This window comes from Onychostruthus taczanowskii, unplaced genomic scaffold (assembly GCF_017590055.1).
Source record: "Onychostruthus taczanowskii isolate IOZ18803 unplaced genomic scaffold, ASM1759005v1 scaffold77, whole genome shotgun sequence".
NCBI classification, from domain to species: domain Eukaryota; kingdom Metazoa; phylum Chordata; class Aves; order Passeriformes; family Passeridae; genus Onychostruthus; species Onychostruthus taczanowskii.
The window spans coordinates 1949736-1972254 of record NW_024505561.1 but is presented as its reverse complement, the minus strand read 5'-3'; the positions used below and the strand labels follow the sequence as shown (position 1 = coordinate 1972254).

Here is a 22519-nt window from a genome sequence, read left to right as displayed (position 1 = left end):
ACATTATTCCAGCATAGGACTTCTCAGAGAAAACAGTATTTTGTCTTGTTCTGTTCTGCAGATAAACACCCATTTTACTGAGAGAATTACACTGATCTGAAATCAACACCACAAAGGAGCATTATGTTTATGGTCCTATAATGCTAAAGTCTTTTGATATTTTAATCTATTTTAAACGTTGATCTGACTATAGCCAAAATGCAAACAAAACCTTCATTTTGTATTAGCTTGTACTTCATTTATGCTACTGCATAAATACAGCCTCCTGCTACCAAAGGGGAACTCACAAATCATGTACAAGATTGGCTAGTTAATTGCTCCTTTTCACAGCTGAGAAAAATGTACATTAGTTAATGTTATGGGAAATTTGCTATATCAGTTACTCTCTGCAATTTTTGTCACACCTCCGTTGATTATAGCATAAAGTTGGTATTTCAAAAAGTCATGAGAATCAGCTAGCAGACTGCTTTAAAATTACTCAAATGTCAAATTTCAGATTTACTGTTATGCAGATGATAGTTTTAAAAGTTGGTAGGAGAGGGAATTTTGACATGTTCATACATTAACAAGCAATACTTCCTATGTCTATTAATGACATGTAGTACTATATAACATCTTGAAAACAGTACACTGCTGCCTTCAATGTTTCAAATATTCCCAATTCAATGTTGACAACACAACATTTCAGAAGTCCTGCAAAAGCTATTAGTCTACAGATATTTGGTAGGAACCCTTGTATATTCTGAAACCAGCTAGCAAGTGCTTCCAAGGGAGCCAATTGCACCCATGGGAAAAGAATTGGGGTTACACCACCACTGACCTCATTCATCACTTTCTGACAGTGGCCTAGATAAAGTTTGCAGTTTTTCCTGTAAATGCTGCTTTGGGAAGTATAAATGCACCAGGTGTGGTGGTTCAGTTTCAGACTAACCCATTGTTTCAAACCAACAAGGAAGGTATATAGCTTTCACTAGTTGCAAGCAGCCCATATGAACATCTAAAAAAATCAGACAAAGAAATTGTGTATGTGATGATGATTACTTTGTTTTGGATCCCAAGCATATGATTATATGCTTCTGTTATAAATTTTACCTGTATCATGTCCCATATCTCTGCCCTCAGATCTTCTTTGAACTGTTTAATTAGAACAGCCTTGGATGTTCTGATTCTCTGAGGTACTAACACTATTTAATTACTTGGATATACCAATAACTGAAGTATAAGACTTAGTAATGACATGTTTACAAATTACAATAGGAACAAAGTGTGTGTCTTCACTCAGTTCCCCAAGTACAATGCTGACTGAAGAAAAAGAGCTTTCTCTTTTCTCTTACTTCCTTATTAACCCAGAAACTGTTAATAAATTAAACCAGAGTTTATTATATAAAGGAAATGGAGTCCTTCCCACACTGATGGATTTTAATAGCAATTATATTTGTATTCTTAGGCTAATGCCCATCACAATATTATCTAAGTGTTCTCCAAAGATTCAAAGTGACGTATGACAAGAAGTATAATTTCCACTTTTCTGACTCAGTATCTTCTTTGCTGATAAAGTATTTTTAACTTGCTTTCTATTTCCTTGTGCCTTTTTATTTCTATTTTTTTGGTGCATTTATATTTAGAATGTCTTAAAGGAATAAAAATAGAAGAGAACACTACCCGTTTTACAAGGATATTTTTGTACATAAATGTTCTCTGTGCACAACTAAAAACACTTAAACCATAGAAAAAAATTTGACTGCACAGGATGTGAAGGCAGCTTGCCAAACAAAATGTATTCAGTTAGAGGTGAGGCCATGCATGTGTTAAAATTTTAGCCAGTTTAGCCACTTGGTGCGAAAGGCAGATAACCAGATAGAAACTTTTTGCTTTTGAAGAATTGTGAATACAGGGTTCAGTGTATGAAATGAGCTGAGACTTCTTTCTTGCATCCTTTCATGTCTCTTTATAGACTACCTTGAAATACAGAATCATAACCACCACAAAATTACATACTTCTCCTCCCTTGCTATCTCCTACACTCCAGATAGTCCCAGAGTGAAAGATAAAGTAAAATTCTAGCCATGTTTTAGTCAGGATTTCACCACAGAAGAAAATGAAGATAGAAACTATATGTCGACTGTACAGTTTCCTCTGTGGGAAATAGGAAAAAGTGTGATTTTTATCCAGCCTAAACCACATCCCTTCCACCACACAGTGCAAACATTTCTGACAGATGAAATGTTAGTGGAACAGGGCTGCTGTTCCTGAAACATCCTACCCTGTAAATCAGCATAAATGGAGCATATATGAGCCATATTCTGCAAATGGTAAAAGAATGGCTTTTCCTGATAATTCCCAGCATATATTTAACTGTATTCTAGCCTGAACTTCAGTAAAATGCCACCAGGTTTGCTCATCTTTGCTTTATTACAGGATTACAAAATGGTCTTGTGATTTTGTTTACAAACGGTTTGATTCTGTTAGCTTGTTACAAGTTTTTGTTTGTTTGTTTATGTTTCTTTGTTGTTGGCTTTTAGTTGCTTTCAAGTTAATTTTTATTCAGTTTCATGTGAATAAGGGGTAATTAAAAGAAACATATGCCATGAAAATATTTTTCTTCTTAAATTTCATTTTGCAAAATATTTTCTTAATAAGCACATCTAGAAATGAAGACTTTTGCCTATCTACTCACTATTCATGTGGCATTTTTAATAGGAAACTAATATTTTTATTTTGATTATTCTTTTAAATCAGCCTGATTTCACAACTGTTTGTCATTTTGTCTTTCTGAACTCACAATTATCTCTTTGTAGATTCATCTTTTGTATTGCAAGTTGGACCTTATATTTCTGTATTCTTTAAACATTCAGGAATTCATACAGCTATCTAACTCATCATGAGACAGCAAAGACTTTTCCTTGCTCTCATGTTTTTCTTTTACAAGATGTAAAACCTCGAATAAATATTGGAACACTACTTCTTTAATTTCCACCATGATAATGAACCATTATACCTAAAGTTAATGTGTGGCTGCATGAAAGGAAAAACAAATCTTGAGAAAAATATATCTGAAAAGAATTTTGAATTTTAGAAAGTCAAATGTGAACATTATCATAAATGAAAAATGGGAAATTATCATAAATGTTGGGAGAAAAACCTCTATAATTAAAAACAGTGCCATGAAGTATTTTAATAGTATCTTAAGTAAAGGTGTCATATATGGATATAAATCACTCTTTTGAAAACACCATTCCTATGTTTCAAGATTCCAGTTTCAAAAGAATGCATTGGTGCACATTGATTAACAACAGAGATTTGGATTAATTTGCTAATTATGCTTTTCCTATAATTGATGGTAGTCACCTAAAACTGATCATATAGGCTCGACACTGAGTCAAGAGAGAAAGACTGACACTATTGGCAGTATTAGAGAGTCTGCTTTGGAGCAATAGAAAGACTTTAGCAATATTTAGTGTTTAGTTTTAAGGCAGTAGATTGAAAGAATTCCCTGACATCTCAGATCAAAACGTTTTCTTGATCGTTCCCTACTGACTTACTTGATTAGATGTCTATGGCAATCCAATGCTAAAATGTTTCTTGCATAAATCTTAATCTGCAAATTTGAAGGTAAATATCCCTGTCACCACAATTCTATACAAGGAAGGTTTGCAAAAGCTAACAGCTCCTGAAAGCATTCCACCAGGCTCTAACTATCCACAGCCACACTAACCACAATGCCCTGCTGGGTTAAAACTTCCTTCCGTTGCTTTGTTTCACTGCTCTTAGCAGGTACTGCAAAGGACAGAAAGTAATTTCAATTATTGTGTTTTCCATGGTTTTTTCCTTCTGTACTATAAGTATTTTGTAGTTAAATAGAAGACTTCATTCTTTAGGACTTTCATTTGAGGTCCCAGGGCCATAAAGTTCATCAAAATGTGTAAATGGGGGAAAAACAGAGTAATTAAATCACTATGAATTTTACTTCTAATGAGGCTACAATAGTATCCTCTTCATCTTTTTTTTCAATAATCATTGCCAATTTCAGTTGGAAAATAGGTATGGTGACAGAATTAAAATAAAGAAATAAATAAATAAGAGGATAATGATTCTTTATTAGATAATTAGACAATGATTCATCTATTAGATCTTAAAATGTGACCTGCATGTATTTTATGTAACAGTGGAGGAAATACAGTTTTAAAAAACTGTCTTCTAATCACAAAATCAAGATACAAAATTCATAAGTTGAATCCCTGTCCCAGTTGCTTTTTACCAGCTCAGGACTGTCAGGAACACACAAGTTGTGTCAGCCAGCAGTGAAGATCATAAAAGGGAAATTATGAAAATAGATGTATTGCTTACAAGAATGCCCTTCTCATTACAACATGATTTTCAATAATTTACAATCTATGCTAATAAGCAGATCATTTAAAAGTGTTGATAGTAGCAATGGAAATGTATGTCCAATACCAAATGATTATTTTACCATCAAGTTGTTTGAAATTTCAGTTTGAAAGAATTGTGGAACAAGTTCAATGGCAAAAAAGCATGTATTATAAAGTGAAAACCAATTCAAAGTCTCAAACCTTTTCAGCAGAGAGAGGCATATAAAAAAATTGTATCTCCTTCCAGCTAGCAATGCTCATAAAAATATCACGTCCTAAACTACTAGAGGTCATCTTCAAATGCCAGAAATAGTAATATTAGACCCCGATGACACCTTCTGTGCTTCTCTTGGTACATATAACATTACAATACAATTCATACTTGTTATTTCAGTGAGATGGATCTTGCTCTTCTTATTTGAATGTTACAAAAAGGCAAATAATAATGAATTGCATTTGAACAAGTTGTAGTTACTAACACTGGTATTGCAAAAGACTTGTTTTAGTACTGGAGTAAAATGTCATTTTTCAACAAGTTTCCTCTAAATTACCTAACTACTTGACTTTCATAGGCAGTATTTTTTATAACTTCCAAGCTTTCAATAATTTGATAATTTCAATAATTTCATTTTTTGCTTGTTTTTCTGGATGCAAATCCTACATTTTATTCTGACTAAAAGAAGGAATATGACTAGTACAAACAGACTGCAGAGAAAGAATGCAGCATCATTTATATTTTGGCTACTGAGAAAAATTTCACCACTTCTTCATACTTCTTTTTCAAAAGCAAGGTCATAAGATTATTATCAGAACAGTAAGATAGCTATGAAGCCCATCTGCAAAACTATCTTCTCCATCAGGGTGGTCAAAGAAGTTTTTGTAATCTTTGAAATCAGCATAGTGGCACTAATTTGTAAATCCTTCCTTACTTTTGGAAAATGATCTGGATTGAAAACAATGTAATGTATGAGGCTCTGCTTGCTAGTATTCCATTAACTCAATGGGAGATTGTCTCTTTAAAACTAGAAAGCAAATTCAGAATAAATTCAGTATAATCAAGTTATCTTTGCACCTTCAAAAGTCAATATCACACCTTCAGCTCACTGGGAAGAAATATTTCACTTTCCTATCACCTCATCTCCCATCATCAACTGACAATTCATGGAAGGCAAGCAACTCCTGGGGGTTGTTTCACTGTTTTTAATCTCTGGATATTGTGGCAGCCTTATCTGTGAATTTTCCTACATTGCCTAGGTCCTCAAAACGTTCAACATGATTTCAGCATTGATTTTGATTGATGTTTTAATTTCCTTTATTACAATATAATATATAAATGGAAAGGAATTTTTTAAGCTCCCAACCAAAAATGAAATTATACCTACATCGTCATAGGGAGCTAACTTCCCATTAATACAATTGCATTTGACATTTCCATTAAAAAATCTTCTAGTGTTATATTATTATGTCTGTGACAGCACACTGTGGGTTCTGTGGTTACATACTGATTTTAGATTATCACTTTACTCCATGTCCTTTAACATACATAAGAGGTTCACTTTAGAGAAACACTAATTTGTTTTTGCTCTAAAGGAGTAATGAAAAGATATTTACTGAATTCAATTAAACTTTTGCATAATAAGTGTGGTGCTTTTAATTTAAAGAAATTTAAAGAACCTCATGCTTAAGGGAAAATTGAAATTAGGCTCTAAAGTGATATAAAATCTTTTTGCTAATTTTATTACCCAGTTAAATATAGGCTTTTGGACAATGTAAAGGAATACCTCTCAAGAGACACTATGAAACACAGGAAGCCAGGCACAAGTGAAAAGGGAATATGCCAGGAAAGACATGAGACTGGCCAGATAAAATCCCAGAAGCAGCTAAATTTTGCTTACATTCTCAAGAATATGATTTCTGTCATGTTCCCATCATGAGTCACTTTTAAGCACACACACCAGAACAGAAAACAAAGACTTAGGTTTCAAAATCATGAGACCTTTATAGATGTGTAACAATATAATTTTTGACTTTAGTAGCAGCATATGATTTCAAGTACTACCTTATAAAGCAACTCAGACAACAATTACAAAAAAAAGTGTTTAAAAAAATTTAAAGAGTGTTAACAGAAACATTACAAGGTCAGGTAGGTACCTCAACAGCAAAAATTAGTTTTCATAGAGTATCATTAATACACAAATTATTTATTCAGCTACATGCTATATTCTGTCTGGCAGCTTGACCTCTGCATTGCCATCTGGTGATTGCAAATTTTGCAAAAAACACTGTGCCAGCCTCAGATTTTTGCTTGTTCAGAAGATTATCCTTTCTACATTATTTAACTACCTGTCATTTGACCTTGTCTTGAAAATCATTGTATGCTTCTCATGTCACTGCATTCACTGTTGACAGCTGGTGTTTATCATTAGAAGCTGTGGGGGGAAAATTACTCAGTCCAACTTACAAAAGCAGATCATATAAAAAATAAATAGAAATGAGGAGTCCCTAAATACCAGCAGCTAACACTTTGCCAAACAGGGGGAATGTACAGTGGTTAGATCAGGTTTCAGTGTACAGCTGCTGTCAGCATTCCTACTGCTCAAGAAAACAGCTGAAGTGGTACCTGTGGTTTCTAAAGCACTAGCTTTAAAATATGTCAAAATGCAGTATGTTAGTCTGCAGTACAGCTATTTTCTGTGGTGGGCTAAAACCTAAACAAGGTGGTGAGTGATCACTGTTTGTCCCACACTTGTAATCATCCATTACTGGCAACTGTCAAGACAAATTCTGGGCTAGACAGACCTCTGTGCTCAGCTGTATGGCTTCTCCTCTGTTGTGATAAAACACCTGTCAGATGCAGAAAGCAGCATCAGGATGGTGATGTGGGGGACGTCTTATTTCAGGTGTGAAATACAATCCCAGATCTGGCCAAGCTTACGTAACTAAAACCGCACTATGTGTTTTCATTTAAAGGCATCAGCTCTTGTATCATAGACAAATACAGGAATTTAGCCTTTGGTAACTGCTAATGTACTTGGTTGCAGCTCAAAGGGGTATCCAGCTGATTTCCTGCCAATCTTTACATACTGATGATATGAGCTGCTGGAATAGCCACATTTCAGTGAAGGTACTGTTGATGATTATATTTAGTTTTCATATTTATATGTTTAGATTATTTTGAAAGCTCACTAGTGTTGTGTAGGAACAGAAGGGAAAACTTTTAAAACAGTTTCTCTAAATTCTCCTTCCTATACTTGGGAGGTCCTTTTCCTTCATTTGCACTTCTTTAGAACCTGTTGACCCAATTTTACCTGTCTATCATCAAAAAGAGCCCTACGGGTGGAAATAAAAATCTACTAAATGACTTAATGCAAAGACAATACTCTTATGCAGTACCTGCTTATGGATCAGAGGGTTGTTGGGAAGCAGTGTGAAGTACTGCAAAAGCTTGATCTAAAAGAGTATAAAACAACTCCTATTCTTCCATGAATGCTCAATTCATGACAGCTATGTAGCTCTTTCTTTTGACACAATAAAGCTTTTGGCACATTAAAGAGAATGTGAAATTATCTTCTCTCCAATAAGCTTTAGTTCCACTTTCTTGACACATTTGTTTATATTACACATGATTTAGACTTTCAAACTGTTTCTGACACCGTGAAGCCTGCCTTGTTTCTGCAGAACAACAAAAGACTAACTCCATATCCAACCATAAAATTAATTAGGCATTATGAAAAATTATTGGATTATCACACAAATAATTAAGCTGGGAGGGGCAGACATTACTTTGAACATGCAAAGCTGCAAAACTACAGAAGGGTGTGCTTTGCATGGCTTTCATACAGCAGTACTAAATCTGAGGGGCTCAGCCACTGAAACAGGTAATCCTGTGTACAACAATACTCATGCAGCACTCACTCCTAGCTGGTAAAACTAGAAAAAAGAGGGGATAAAGAAATGATTGATGAGTATTCTTGCACATTAAAGGCTAGTGGGTTCACTCACATGTGACTTTCAATAGATTTTTCAATCTTGTGGACTGTGGGCTTGCGGAAAGTAAACAAGTGGCACAGGTTGCAATTCCTGTTGTAGGAGATAAATAGCAGTTTTAATTATTATTTTTTTTTAAATATGCTCATCTGAATAGCACGATCTTTAGAATTATCTTATGTATCTGGTTCTGTCATTAAGTATGCTATAAGTATTCCATAAGAGAGAAAATAGCTATTAATTAACAAGACTTTTAAAATATCATTGGCAAAATCATCCCACTGCCTTTTCATTTCCTTACAGAAAAGAAGTTTTGGAAATCTGCATCACTAGCAAAAAATTTGCACTTCATACAATGCTTCAAACATACTTTTAAAGGAGGAAATAACACTAGTATATTTCCTTGAAATTAATTTAAGCCTTCTCAAATAACATTTTGATTAATTACATGTAAATGAATTCTACATTTATAAAAGAATTTCTTCAGTTGTCAAGGTGATTTTAAGTAGCATAAAATGGGAGTTTCTTTTCTGGTTTACATCAGTACTTTTGCTGCTACTGGAGAAACTACAGCTCATCTTCACAAGGCTCACTTAATGCTTTAAGTACTTATTTGGTTTATTCAAATATAGAAATTAGGAAAATAAACTCTACTGAACTTGTCTCTTTTTATGTAAGAAACACTAATTCACCGCATCTAAATTCATGCTGGATAGATCATGAGCAACATAGTAAAAATTTAGTTATTGTTCATGTATAGACTGTGGCTAGACACAGCAGCAACACCATCTGAAAAGTGCAAGTTTGACCAGACAGCTTCAGCTGCCTGACAAAAACTTCAAATGTCTCAGCTCATCTTTCTAGGAAATTTTCAACAGGAAATTATTTAATTCAACCAAAAAAATCCCACAAATCCATCTGACATCTCATAATTGTGATATTTTTTTACAAATATGAATTTTTTTTTGGTTTTAGCTAACACAAGTAATAAAGGCAGATCTAGAAGCAAATTTAATTAAATGACTACATGCTGCTGAGCTCTGCTGATCAGCAAAAAGCAGTAATTTTTTCTATGTATTTGAGCTATAATTAAAAAGCTTAGGCATGTGGGATGAAATTAGCAAATACAAGTGAATTTTTGTCTTTTTCAGCAGACCAATATTTCATTCACTTTTTTTTCATGGGGTTTAGATTCCCATGTCAGTTCCAAAATCTGTGAACTCTCATTTCAGTGTCCTCTTCACAGAGGTTTAAGATTTAAAGGCCAGAAGGAACTCTTACAGTCATCTGGTCTTTTCATAACACAGGCTATAAAAAAGTCATGCAGTAATTCAGGAATTAAGAGCTTCATTCCTTAGGGTTATTGTATGTGTCTGAGAGAAATGTCGTGGCTTGAATTTGAAGTCATGGCATAACTACAAGATCGCTGAACACATTTTCCCAGAGACTTCATGTGAAAGTATATTGCCTTTATCTAGACGGATTTTTTATCAAAGTTTCAGTTTCCATGTACATGCTATTTTACTTCTGCTATATTACAGAACTGTTTATTGCCCAGAATAATTTGGATCAAATTCTTTTGGAGCCTTAGAATGAGACACCCTTCACTTTTCATTTGTTAAACTAGAGAACTATTTTAAATTCATAATATGAGAGATAAATCTGAATTTAACCATTCTTTTAATCCTCTCATAATTCACCTCCATCAACAGCTTTTACAGCATCATCACCATAACTGAATGTAGCACTTTACCCACAATGTCACTGATGCTGAATACTAAGTAATACTCCTTCTGTATTCTTACATTGGTAACTAATTTTCAAGGTTGACCTCAAGATCCTTTTCAGTGTCATTACATATGAGGATGCATCTAGCAGGAACAACATTTAGTGTTTATTTTAAGCAATTTTAAAAATACATTTAACTACAGTATAGCAGATTCTCCTCAAATAAAACTGCAGTTCTAAGATCAAAGATAACTGATCATTCCATGGTTATTTCTTCTCTTTATTTTGTATTTCCTTTTTTTTTTTTTTTCCATTTCCTTTTTTTTTTCCTTTTTAATTTTCTTCCAGGTTAGGAAAAGGTACTGAATAATGTAGAATCACATGCCCCATTTTATAATACACTACTGTTATAACACCTAAGTCATCCAAATGCTATTTCAGAATTTATTAGTACAAAAAAAGTGTTTTTTAAAAATAAACTGTGTTTTTAGGAGGACCACCATAGCCCTTCTGCTTGTCCACTCCTTAGAAGGAATTTGACAGGACTCTCCATCCATGCATTTTCTTTGTCAAAGCAACCTTCATGCTGAAACCCTCCTGATACTGCAGTAGCTTCTTCTCCCTTGGAGATGAGTCACAAGTCACAGTGACCTCAACCCCCTATACTGTCTGAGCAAGAGAAGTTTAGAAGCACATCCCTTGCCCCAAAATTCAGTGAAAGAATATATTTTTCCTACATGATGGACCGAGAGGTACTTTGAGAGACCAGATAAAGATGACAATAAGATTCAAAATGAATATAATTTACTAAGTACACCAGTCTGCAATTAATCTGGTTTAAATATCAGTAATTTATTTTTACAGGAACTAAGCCTGTGTCCATACACAGTATGATTGACTTCAGTTATTTAAAGAACTGGACAACATTTCAGGTTTTATAGAACTATCTTCATTTATTATTTTTGTTTGATTTTTGTAAGTCATCTCAGTAGCATTAAGATGCATTTTGTTACATTCAATCACTTTGCCTAATTAGGGAGAAACTTTGTTTATTTAAAAAACACCCTGATGCCTTTTTCAGTTGTATCACGACAAATTGCCATTTGTACAGCAGCATCTCTATAGAGACATCTATGTAGCCATGAAAATCTGACTGCTGGATTACGGTCCAATTCCACTATTTATTAATTATTTTTGAATATTTTCTTGCCATTGTTTATTATTTTAATCCCTTGATCTCAACATTTTTGAAGACCCTTCCACAAAGGGGAGTAAAAGAAGTAATTATGTTTGTAGGCATAGGTTTTTAGATATGTCACCTGCTCTAGGAAACGTTACCTGTCAAACAACAGTAAGATGACAGCTTAGCAGAAGATTTTGTACCTATATATTAGATGTCATTATGTATTATTTCCTAAGAACAATTTAATGAGCTTTAATTGCTGTTATTAGAACATTAAAAGTCAAGGAGATCCAGGCCAACCAGCATGCTTACGCTCATTCTGAGCCAGGCTGTGGGAAACATTGTGCAGTGGGCACCTCTGCAGTACTTTCTTATCCTTGCTTTTATGCAACTTGCATGGATACTATACTCTGGACTTTGGAAAAAACTTTGTTCATTTGCTTCCACCAGTATACACATATATCCCTGACAAACATTTCAGAGAACTTATTTTTCTTTTAAACTGGTTAGAAATAGTTATTGATTTTTATATTTTCTGCCATGACTGTTTTATATAATATACAAAAGTTAATTCTTGCATCAAGAACCACTAGAAGTCCTTTATTATAGATTCTTTCCTTAATTACTGTGTCACAGCTTCATGTTTCCTTTTATACTCTTTCTTTAGCTTAACAGCACTTGAATACATTTTTTTAACAATGAAAGTTCTCTAAGAGATGGTGTGAAAATTTTCCACAACCTGCCTACATCCCAGTCAGCTTTTGTTCCCTCTTCTGACACCCTCATTCCTGCTAAGCTTCACTGTTGTATAAAAGGTGCTGCCACACATTTATGCATCACCAATCATAGCTTTCTGTGTCTGAAAAATATTCTGAAAATTTCTAAGGGCAGAAGGAGTATAGAGACTCTGGAAAACATTTTGTTTCTCCATCAGACATCGAGGTGTATTTATGGAGTGTAGATATGGAGGAGATACGTGCCTATAAAGATCCTGCTCTGCACAGGCTGTAAGGAACTGAAGCAGACTGAAGAGTTTCAGACCAGGGAGCCAGTTGAAAGAAGGCTCTCTGCTCTCTGACACTGAGATTCCTTCAACTTGCTGTATGTGGTTGGTAGCTCTCCCATGTGTCTAAAATACCAAAAACAGCTGAACCTCTCAGGAAGTCAGAGCTCAGAAAATTACTCATAAATCTTCAAAAACCCATCTTCCTTTTTGAAAATACAAGAAGCATAGCTTTCTATACTTTTAGGGTGACTGGAGAAAAACAAATCTTTTCAGTGATGTATTTATGTATTAAGAAAACAAGAAAACAGAACATAAATAAAAAATACTTTATTGAACTTTGTTTCAAGTACTAGAATATCTGTACGTTAGAGTCAATAAGCACAGTAGCTCATTTCAGAAGCTAATTTCAAATACGTCTCTGGTGCAGTAGAGCAATAGGTTCTATACATTAAAGGAGAGGAAATAAAATTTTCAATAAAGGGACTGCTAATGCCTATCCTTTTAAATAGATTAAAAATATATAGATAGGAAGAATGCAGATACTGAACAACATTCATTCCTCAAAATTATATTTAGAATCTTTATCTTAAGAGTTAAGATGACATTTAACTGTAAAATACAATACACAGAGGTACCTCTCCTAGTTTTTATGGAAGGAATGGAGTTTCCAAATATTTTACAGCTTTTGGAAAAAAAAAAAAAAAAAAAAAAAAAAAAAAAAAAAAAAAAAAAAAAAAGAGACGCCAAGCACATAAAATAGTGGGATATTTTTATCTGAAAACTCCCTTCCTTTCCCTTCCCTTTCCCATTCCCGCTTCCATTCCCTTTTCTTTCCTCTTCCTTTTTCCCTTCTCCTTCCTTTTTGTCCATAGAAGAAAACAGATGTTTCACTGTTCTCACAAGCAAAAAGACCTCATGGGACTTAAAAAGGTTTGATAAATCAAACTGCATAAGATGCTTGGGAAAATATAGTATTTCAACAGACAATTATGCCTTCTGAAGTTTGGAAGTCAAAATTATGGCTTCCAAAAGTCAGTCTTAAGACCAAACCATAGGAAAATTAAATAAAGAAAAACCAAAGGGTTGTGGTTTTGGTTTTTGGGGTTTTTAGTCTGTTTTTGGTTTTGCTTTCTTTCTTTCTTTCTTTCTTTCTTTCTTTCTTTCTTTCTTTCTTTCTTTCTTTCTTTCTTTCTTTCTTTTAAATTGAAAGCTCACAGGGTAGTCTATGTGGAATCATATAGATAATTTAAAGCAAGAAAATGAAAAAGGTAATCCAATTCAGTCTTCTGGAAATAAAAATGTCCTTGTGCTCCTCTGGATTTCCCAGTTAAGCTTTGAAGGCTGTATCTTCATTGTTATTAGAACAACTAAAGAAAAATGTATTATGTATCACCCCCATTTTTGTTCTGAGTTGCCATGAACTGAATCTGACTTACTGAGTGTAGCAGTGCATTATCTTTAATCCATTTTTAAACATAAAGATTTTTAAGGTCATTGTTAATTAGAGAAAGGTCCCAGTTCTTCCTAACTTGAGGCTGTGGATGCATCACTGTGGTTAAACAAATTTACCTGTTTGGATTAATATAAACATGTGAGAATTAGACTAGCTTACCCCACTGGGTTTCCATCATTTAACTAACATGTATTTTCTGGGCAGGAAGCAAGATAAAGATCTTTCATCCAAATAATAAGCAGTGCTGCTAATAAAACATAATACTGCATGAAACTAAGAGGTGCAACCTGTTAACCTGTTACTTTCTTCACAGAATTATAAAACTACCAAAGGGAATAAAATAAACGTCAGAGAAGGCACAATCAACAGTAGCATTATAAGGACAGAATCAAGGAGAAAGAAAATGTCAAGGGAATTTTGCACCTAATATAGTCCCTTTTAAATTGCTTCACTAGTAGAAATTAGGCAATTGAACAATAACCTTAAATGATTTGCAAGAAAACTGACCGCAGGGTATTTTGGTCTTCATAAGCTACACGCTAGATATGCAGCACAATTTGAAGAGTAGTGTTCTGTTCCGAATCCATAACCTCACAGATAAGAGACTGTCACCTAGCCACTGCCTTTCCACCCTGTAAAGTCACAAAATACTGTGGAGTCTGTCCTCTCTTCGATGAACTCCATTTGGTTTGCGATAAGGCATTTTATAGCTCCTTATTCCTCAGTGTCATGGCTTAGCAAATTGCAAACTCATTTATATTGGACAGAGCTACCCAGCCACAGAGAATGGGTTTTACCTTTATTTTGCTCTCAGTACTAGTGAAAATAGACATATATCTTAGCAAATATTTTCCTGTGTAACCTCATTTTCAATGCTCAGTGGTAAGATTTACTTCATATTACAAATCAAAATTCAAGCTTAATAGGAAATGACCGGTTCAGTTGTGGTTCCAAAGCCTTTCTTTCAAATATTCACCCAGCCTAGCACATATCTCTGTGTGAATTTCTCACTAGTCCTTGTCATTGCTACTTGCTGGAAAATAAAAATTAATCAAAGTGGGGTTATGCAATAGAGGAAGACAGCAAGACTAAACATCTCTAGCTGTTGTGCTCAAAATGGAAGATTCAATGACTCTCACAGCCTTACTCCTAAGACGTCTTGAGCCAATATCCATTTAACAGCAAGAGCTTAATATACAAGAAATACAAGAAAATGTCAGCTGGAAGTCTGTGGTGCTAAATCCCAACAGAGAAGGAAGGTCAATATAATATTCTTATCCCAGATACTTCTCATGGATGGAGGACCTATATATCCTTTTCCTCTGAACGATTGCACATTTTTGCTTTGACATTTTTACACTTCTGAAAATACAGTTCTACAGTTCCCCTTAGTTTAATAAGGCATATATGGAAACTGGATTTTATCTAACTACACTAAAACTTGCATTAATTTGCAGAGACAAATGTAAGTTAGATTTGCCTCTCTGAGCCATTCCACAAATTAAGCAATTTGGATCAACTTTAATAGAGGATTGATGAGTGAATTTCCTTCCAGGTTGATGAGTGAATTTCCTTCCAGGTACTATGCATAAGTTAAAAGTAAATGTTTTGTGTTGAAGAAATAAACAAAGAGCATTTTAAAAATACAGTGTGGACTTATTTTCTTTCTGAAACTTCAGAAAGATTCTTTAAATATTCATTACCATGGATAATAAACCAAGCAATTGAACATCTTTCTTCCAACAGAAAGAATATGCTGCTTCTTTGCTATGGCCTACTCGTCTCCACAGTGGTCGTGCTTCTGACCAAGTGGATTGCTACAGTCTGTACCTTCCATTACTGAGAAGGAAGTGAATCAGGTAGCCAGGAAAATGTTTGCATTAACGTTATATAACTCTGGCAAAGAGTGGAATTCTGTAGAGAAGCGTAACTTCCAGGATATCCCTTACTGCTCCACAATGTTTTAAGACACGCTGCTGGTTTCTCCACATTCCAGTAAAAGCCAAGCCAAGAAGTAAAATTATTATGCTTCAGTAACCAGACTTTTCTAGTTTCTTCAAATATATTTTCAGCTTCTCAGTAGCATTATTTTCATACAGCATTAAAATGCTACATTTTTCTTAACCACATGTACAATAAAATAAAATGGACAGTTCTTATTTAAATAAAAACTACCTTGCAAGGAAATATGCTAAGAATGAAATACCTTTAAAATAAAGTGCTCCCTGAAAACACTTTCTATGAACACCTAGAGACCAAGTCATAAACCACAGGTCCCACAGTCAATCTGAATTTGTTTTTATGTTCAGCATTGTTCAGTAAAAGTGGAAATCTACAAGAACAGTTTAATCCATTATATTTTTCCCCACTCTGCTGTATAACTTGCTTTCAGAAATCATTATTATTTTTTTAAAAAGTATCAATTTTCATCATTATTTGATAAGGAGTCTTTCTGAATCAGATATAGTGGTTTTTCATCAATCAAAATTTCATTTTGATCCATCTGACCTCTTTAGATAGTTGTGAAATACTATTAAAATAATCCTTTTCCCAGATTTATTTGTATTATTTTATGTGAACAGTTAATGCAGTTCACTAACAAAGTTTTATGGACAGAAGCCTATTTTGTGTGAAACTATATTTAAGAAAAAGAAGAGGTTTAGCTTTAATAGGAACAAAGATGAGCAGCAAAACTCTAAGCCTTTTCTATCTTAAACCCCAGGAAATTTACTTACAGTACTGGCTCTGACAGCCAAGGTATAGTTTCAACTGCACTGACTTGTTATATGCTTCATATCCAAGGGCAAAACTAAGATTTTGAGTTCACATGTTCTGTAGAAATAACTAGCAAAAAACCAAAAACCAAAAAACAAACAAACAAAAAAATCAAAAAACAGAACAAACCACAAAACCAAAAACAAGCCCCTCCCCCCCCAAAAAAAATCCTCAAAAAAACCCCAAATCATACTCACCCTTCCAAGAACATTAAAAAAACACCCCTATTGCCTTACCTCTAGGATTCCAAAGCAATGTCACCAGCAGCACCACTGGGACATCAGTGGGCTCTATGTTGTGAATGTGTTGTGGAATTTTCACTGAAGCAATGCTAGCCTTGCCAAAATTAATATAGGAGCATATGGTTGCCCAGCCCACTGGCATTGCCAGAATACACACAGGAAGAGGAACTGAACTAATCCCAGACATTGTCAAAAGTCTGGATGAGCCAACATACACTAGCACATTTACACCTGGATTCAGAGACCATAGCAATAAATGTCAGGGGTTTGGAAATCTTCCTGAAACCTCATCAGGCTTACCCAACTTTACAGTTCTGAAATGAAATGAAAATATGAAAGGTTCATAAGGGTACTGAAGAGCAGGGTTAAATCACATTTGTAACCTTCTTTGCTTAATTGTCCATCACACACAAGTTCCCTGAAGAGCTACTTTCAAATTTGGAGCAGCATTTTTAAAATTACCTCTCTTACTGAGTAACTATGATCCCCAGCAAGATTAATTTCATCCAGCAGTACATCATGGTATGTGAAAATGAGTGCAACATGGAGGACAGGAAAGAGCATGCAGATTTAATGCATGTCTGCAACTTATATTCCCTTTTATATTTGCAGAATCGTGCTACAACCTACTCTTCATGCTAGATACACAGAGGGAATCATGAAACCATCTCAGCTTTTGGAAATACTAGGTGGCTGTTACCAGCAACTGCCAGAAGAAGAATTTTTCCATACAGTATTGTTGGCTTATCATAACTACGATGCTTGATACTTCACATAAATGCCCCCCAAAAATTCAAGATCATACTGGTTGCTAATTTGGGATCTGAAAGGAATCTCTTCCCCTCTAGGCAAAGAACCTGAAGTTCTTTTCCCCCTGCTTTTCTTCCAGAAGGCAGTATTTGCCAAAATGAAATCTTGCACAACTCATCTAAATAATCTTCTTCTGTTTCCTTCCTTTGGCATGCTGCCTAGTCTCCCAAGTGTTTCTATCCAACTAATGTCTTGCACAAGTCTTATGGTGTCACATACAGCTTTATAGACAAATATTTGCACTACATTTGAGGTCTTGAGATCTACTGAAGGCCCAGATATTGCCAAGAAAGAGACCTAAAGCCAGATTGGATATTTAACTGAATTTTGTGGGCTTAAGCTCTGTGATCTTTAGTAGATACACTGTTCTGTAACAGGTAATATTTTCCACTGCTCTTTCTATCAAAACTTACACATCTGATGCTAGCAGCACATCTCTATTCCATGATAGAGATAACCCTCTCGTGTCATGGTTCAGTAACTTTAGAGAGTTGTGGCACTTTGCTAAGCTGATGGAAACAGACTGATTTAGGAGTCAGTTAAGCAGCCTTTAATAATGTCTTTATGTTGTCTTCTTAACAAAAGAAATAACAGTTTATTTAAGAGTGGATTTGTAACAAAATTGTTACTTTATTTATTTATTAAATTTCAATACAATATTCATGTTGGTTACTTCCCCTTTTTATAATGTTTGAATCAAGACTGTATCACTGAAGAAGATTAAACTCAAACATGACAACAATTTGGATATTACTTTATGCAATTGACATATTTAATAATTCTCTGAATTAAACTCTGTCTCATTGCTTTGTGGCTTATATTTCAACATGCAGGGTACATAGCACACAAAATAATAAATGCATTGACAAATTTCCTGTTTGCATATAGCAATGTAAAACAAATACAAATTGGATTTAAAGGGAGTGGGAAGAGGCTTCCCGCCTTCCATAAAATACATAAAATACTGATGAATCTACATTTATTTCACCCATTAAGAGGGGTGAGAGTGGTGGATCATATGATTAAAGAGGGGGAAAAGATTTCCCAGAACAATTGGCTAGTACCAAACATAATGTAAAATAATTTCCAGTTTTCCAAGACTTGTGAATGAAACATTCTAATACAACTTGTAATCAGGAGTCAAAGATCAGAGTTTTAGAGTGAGATTTTAGTCTACCAGGTTTTAAGCACAATGAATGTTCATCACAGTTCATGGGATTAATGAAATGAAGTATCTGATTTTGATTGACGAGAGTTGTGAAGTGTATAAAAACATTATATGGGCAGAAGTGCCTGTAATCAGTAAGGCACATTTCCTTAAGGAAATTGTAATTGAACTTCAAAAATCATTATTATCTTTATACTCTGGATTCCTTATGTCACATTATCCATACAGCTGGTGCATAGTCTACTACTTCTACTTCTTACTCTATTGCCTGAAGCTGAAGCAGTTTGTGGCACTGACTGGAAAAATGGTGATGATCCTAATTCATTATCAACACAGTTACAGATGATCAAATGGCAGATTATTTTCTAAGAAGTTAGAAATATGCAGAATTCTATTAATCTGCAGTATGCACACCCCTTTTTAAGCAGAATGTCACAGTTATGTATTCAAGCACTCAGAAGTTTGTCAGAAAAATTGCTTATGCATATGCAACTTTATAGCCTCTTTGAAACATCCATCATAATATTTTAGTTACCTGACTCATTATATTTCTTCCTCTAAATCTTTAGTTATATTTATTGCTATTCAAGGTAGTATTTTTTGTTCTTTTCTTTATTTAGTGTGTGTTTGACCCCATACCTTCTTTAGCAAACATTATTCAAAGCTTGAAATGAAAGTAAAATTATTTTCTTCTGGACTGTTTCCATGGTGGGTTAGCTATAGTGAATGAATGGTGAATGAAAACTCCATAACTAGAAATTCATAAGATTCAATTAGTTACAGCAATTTTTCAGCTTGAAAATTAACAGTTTTACTAAGATGCCTACTAGGTTTGGGTATATAGTTTCGATCACTTGAGACCTGACTTGTTCATACACTAATTTATAACATTGTCATCATTCAGAGCAGTCATAATTGAGTTTCTTTACAAGTGGAAACACAACAGTTCTTCAAATCTGACCCCATATTTTTCATGGTGCACCCAGAAAGATGGAAACATCACACTTTAGCGGAAAATTATCTTTTTGAAATTTAGGTGTAGGTTCCAGGAATTTCCTTTTTCTTCTCTCCAGACTCTGCCATGCTTTCATCTTTCTTTCTCTCTTTCCCCTAAGAGACAACTAGTTTACTACCTCTTGTGGCTCTCTGCTCTGCAGGCCTCCTTTTCCTACAGAGATGGTCCGAGAGATATCTGAGAAACTGTGCATTCTCAGAAGTTGTACAAGTAGTACAAATTCAACAGGGGTACTCAATTTTAAAATCTTCTACTTCAATTTAAGAATGGAAAAAGGGCATATTTTCCTGAAAGCTTGTCTAATTTTTCCACTACTTTTAACATAGTTGCATTAATAATGGTACCATTCTGTTTCACAGTCATCAGTTCCATCTCTAGTGTTACACATCTTCTAACCAGAAATAAACGAATCAGACATCCTACAGAGATCATTTTCTTTCAATGCAGCCTGAGAGAACAAGGCATTTGATAAAGGCTTCTGTTAAAAATGTATATGATCATAAAAGCAAAGACTGTATTATCATTCATGTGTGCAGATCTTAATTTTAGCATTCCCTAATGCTAGGTATTCTAAAACCTAATTCCAAATAAAAATCCTTAATGTCCACAGCTATAGTTTTATTAGAGTGTTTTCACATTTACATGTAAAACATTCATATCACAAACTATAAACAGACCTATACTCTCATTTGTATGTTTATATTGACTAGCTGTAAACATTAGCAAATCTCACTGAATCACCTGGAAGTATATTTGTATAGATATTTTGGTACCATTCTTATTGGTTAGCATGAAACACATTGTCTTTTGAATTAATAAATACATAGCAAACGAATTAAGTTAAAAAGGAAGTCAGAATACACTCATAGGTGTATAGGTGTAGAAAGGGAACTGCTGTGTCAAAGAAAACATAACTGCCCACATGTAGCATTTACTTGTATTTCAGCTAAATAAGAACTAAGCTGACCAGCTGACAGCCAACCTTCTGTTAACCCTCTCCTGAATTTATGTTATTTGCTACCTACCACCTGTTATTGCCCACCATCTTCTTCCCCCCAACACTTCTGATTTTGATTTATATGTGGCTGTCTGGGTCTCTTTGACCTCTGAAGATACACAGACCTGGTAGATTCAATATATTCTCTATTTCTCATTTAGTCATACATAAATCCTTGTTATTCCCCATAGCTATGCATCTATTTTTCCCAACAGTGCCCTAGCCACTGCCAGGGGGAAGGAAAGGCTGCTGTCTTCAAAATGAGAGCTTTCTGCTACCAGGTGCCACAGGATATCTCCTCTCTCTCCATGTCACAGGCTGCTAATGTGATTGCTTTTTGACAGATGCAATTCTTATCTTATGTAAGAATAAATAGATCAGAGATTGAGTAAAAGGAAAGAAGGGAAAACAGTAACTAAAATACTGTAAAGGTTAAAGAGGAGAAAATGTTTTTCATAAAATGTTTCTCTCTGTGTCCTGCAATACATAAATACCATCTGCAGGGCTCAAGTTTGGCAGAAACCTGAGCCCTGATGAACTCCATGACTCCAAGTGTGTATAGCTGTTGGTATTTATCAAGTGGGATAGTAACCAGGGGTGAAAGGGCTGTAAATACCACTGCATTCCTTTGTGTACATGTGGCAGTGATGGCTGATGAGGCTGGGAAAGACCATGCTGCTCTGTGAAAGCTGAGCAAGCCAGAGGATGAAGAGGAGGCTGAACAAGAGCAAGTTATCTAGTTCATAAAATCCTAGTTAAGCAAAGCCAGAATGCCATGTTTGAGATTTGCATAGATTTCTGCAGGCAGCTTGTGCCCATTCTGGTGGTGAAACTCTGCTAGGAGGAGTCAGAATTTGGCTGAACTTGTTCGATAAGAAAAAAAAATATGTTGCCATACTTGCAGTCCAGTACAAAACCAAGACAGACAATGAGAGAAATTAAAAAAAAAAAAAGAAAAAAAAGAAAAAACAAAGACATAGGAAGCTCATCAGCTGTTCAGCTGGGAAACACCTTCAGATCATTGCAACTGTTGCATATTTTAAATTACCCTATATTTTGAGACACTAATACTAGATGATCAGTCAATCTTTTCGATTTCCCATATCTCAGATACCAGAAAAAGTCCATGATTTACTGAAACTGCACACATTTTAAGAACCAACCCAAAACATGGCATGTGATTTTGTCTGATTAATATTACATCATAAATTAAATCTTAGATATTCTCAGTACTAAAATCACAGACTTCAATGGCTTTCTTCACAGTAGATACTTTGTACGTGGCAGGCTAAAAACTCATTAAAAATCTCCAGCATATTTTTCATAAATGCAGGCTGGAAAGACAGGAGAGTGTCAGTTTGCTAAATCTGGATCATAGGCTAACTCTACAGTTAAGTTACAGCTGCAAAAAACTAAATCCAGCTGATAATGAGGACATTTAAAAGAACAGTCTGATGCATACATGCCTGTATGGAAAGTAGTCACATGTGGTAAAAAGTGGTCAGAGCCCCAGCATACCTGGAGCACTATTGTGGAAGCATTTGTAAGGGGGAAAAAGACTCACTTTTAAGTCTGTAAGAAATTTTACAGAAAGCTAATACAGAGATTTTTTTAACAGGTGTAATGTAATGAGAGAGATGAATAGGACAGGATTTAAGCTGCTGCATTTGTTATTAACTGAGTCTCAATATGGCAATATTTTGAAGGTGAGAAAATGAGACTTAAGATACCTGATTCTCAAAGCACCTGATTCTCAAAGATAGATTAAAACCCACAGCTTTCAGA

The 22519-nt window shown here is 34.7% G+C and overlaps 1 protein-coding gene across 1 annotated transcript in view; it reads right to left on the bottom strand.

Annotated features, from left to right (window-relative positions):
• The window catches only part of GPC6 (glypican 6), a 716537-nt gene that overhangs the window by 426316 nt on the left and 267702 nt on the right, over positions 1-22519 (bottom strand).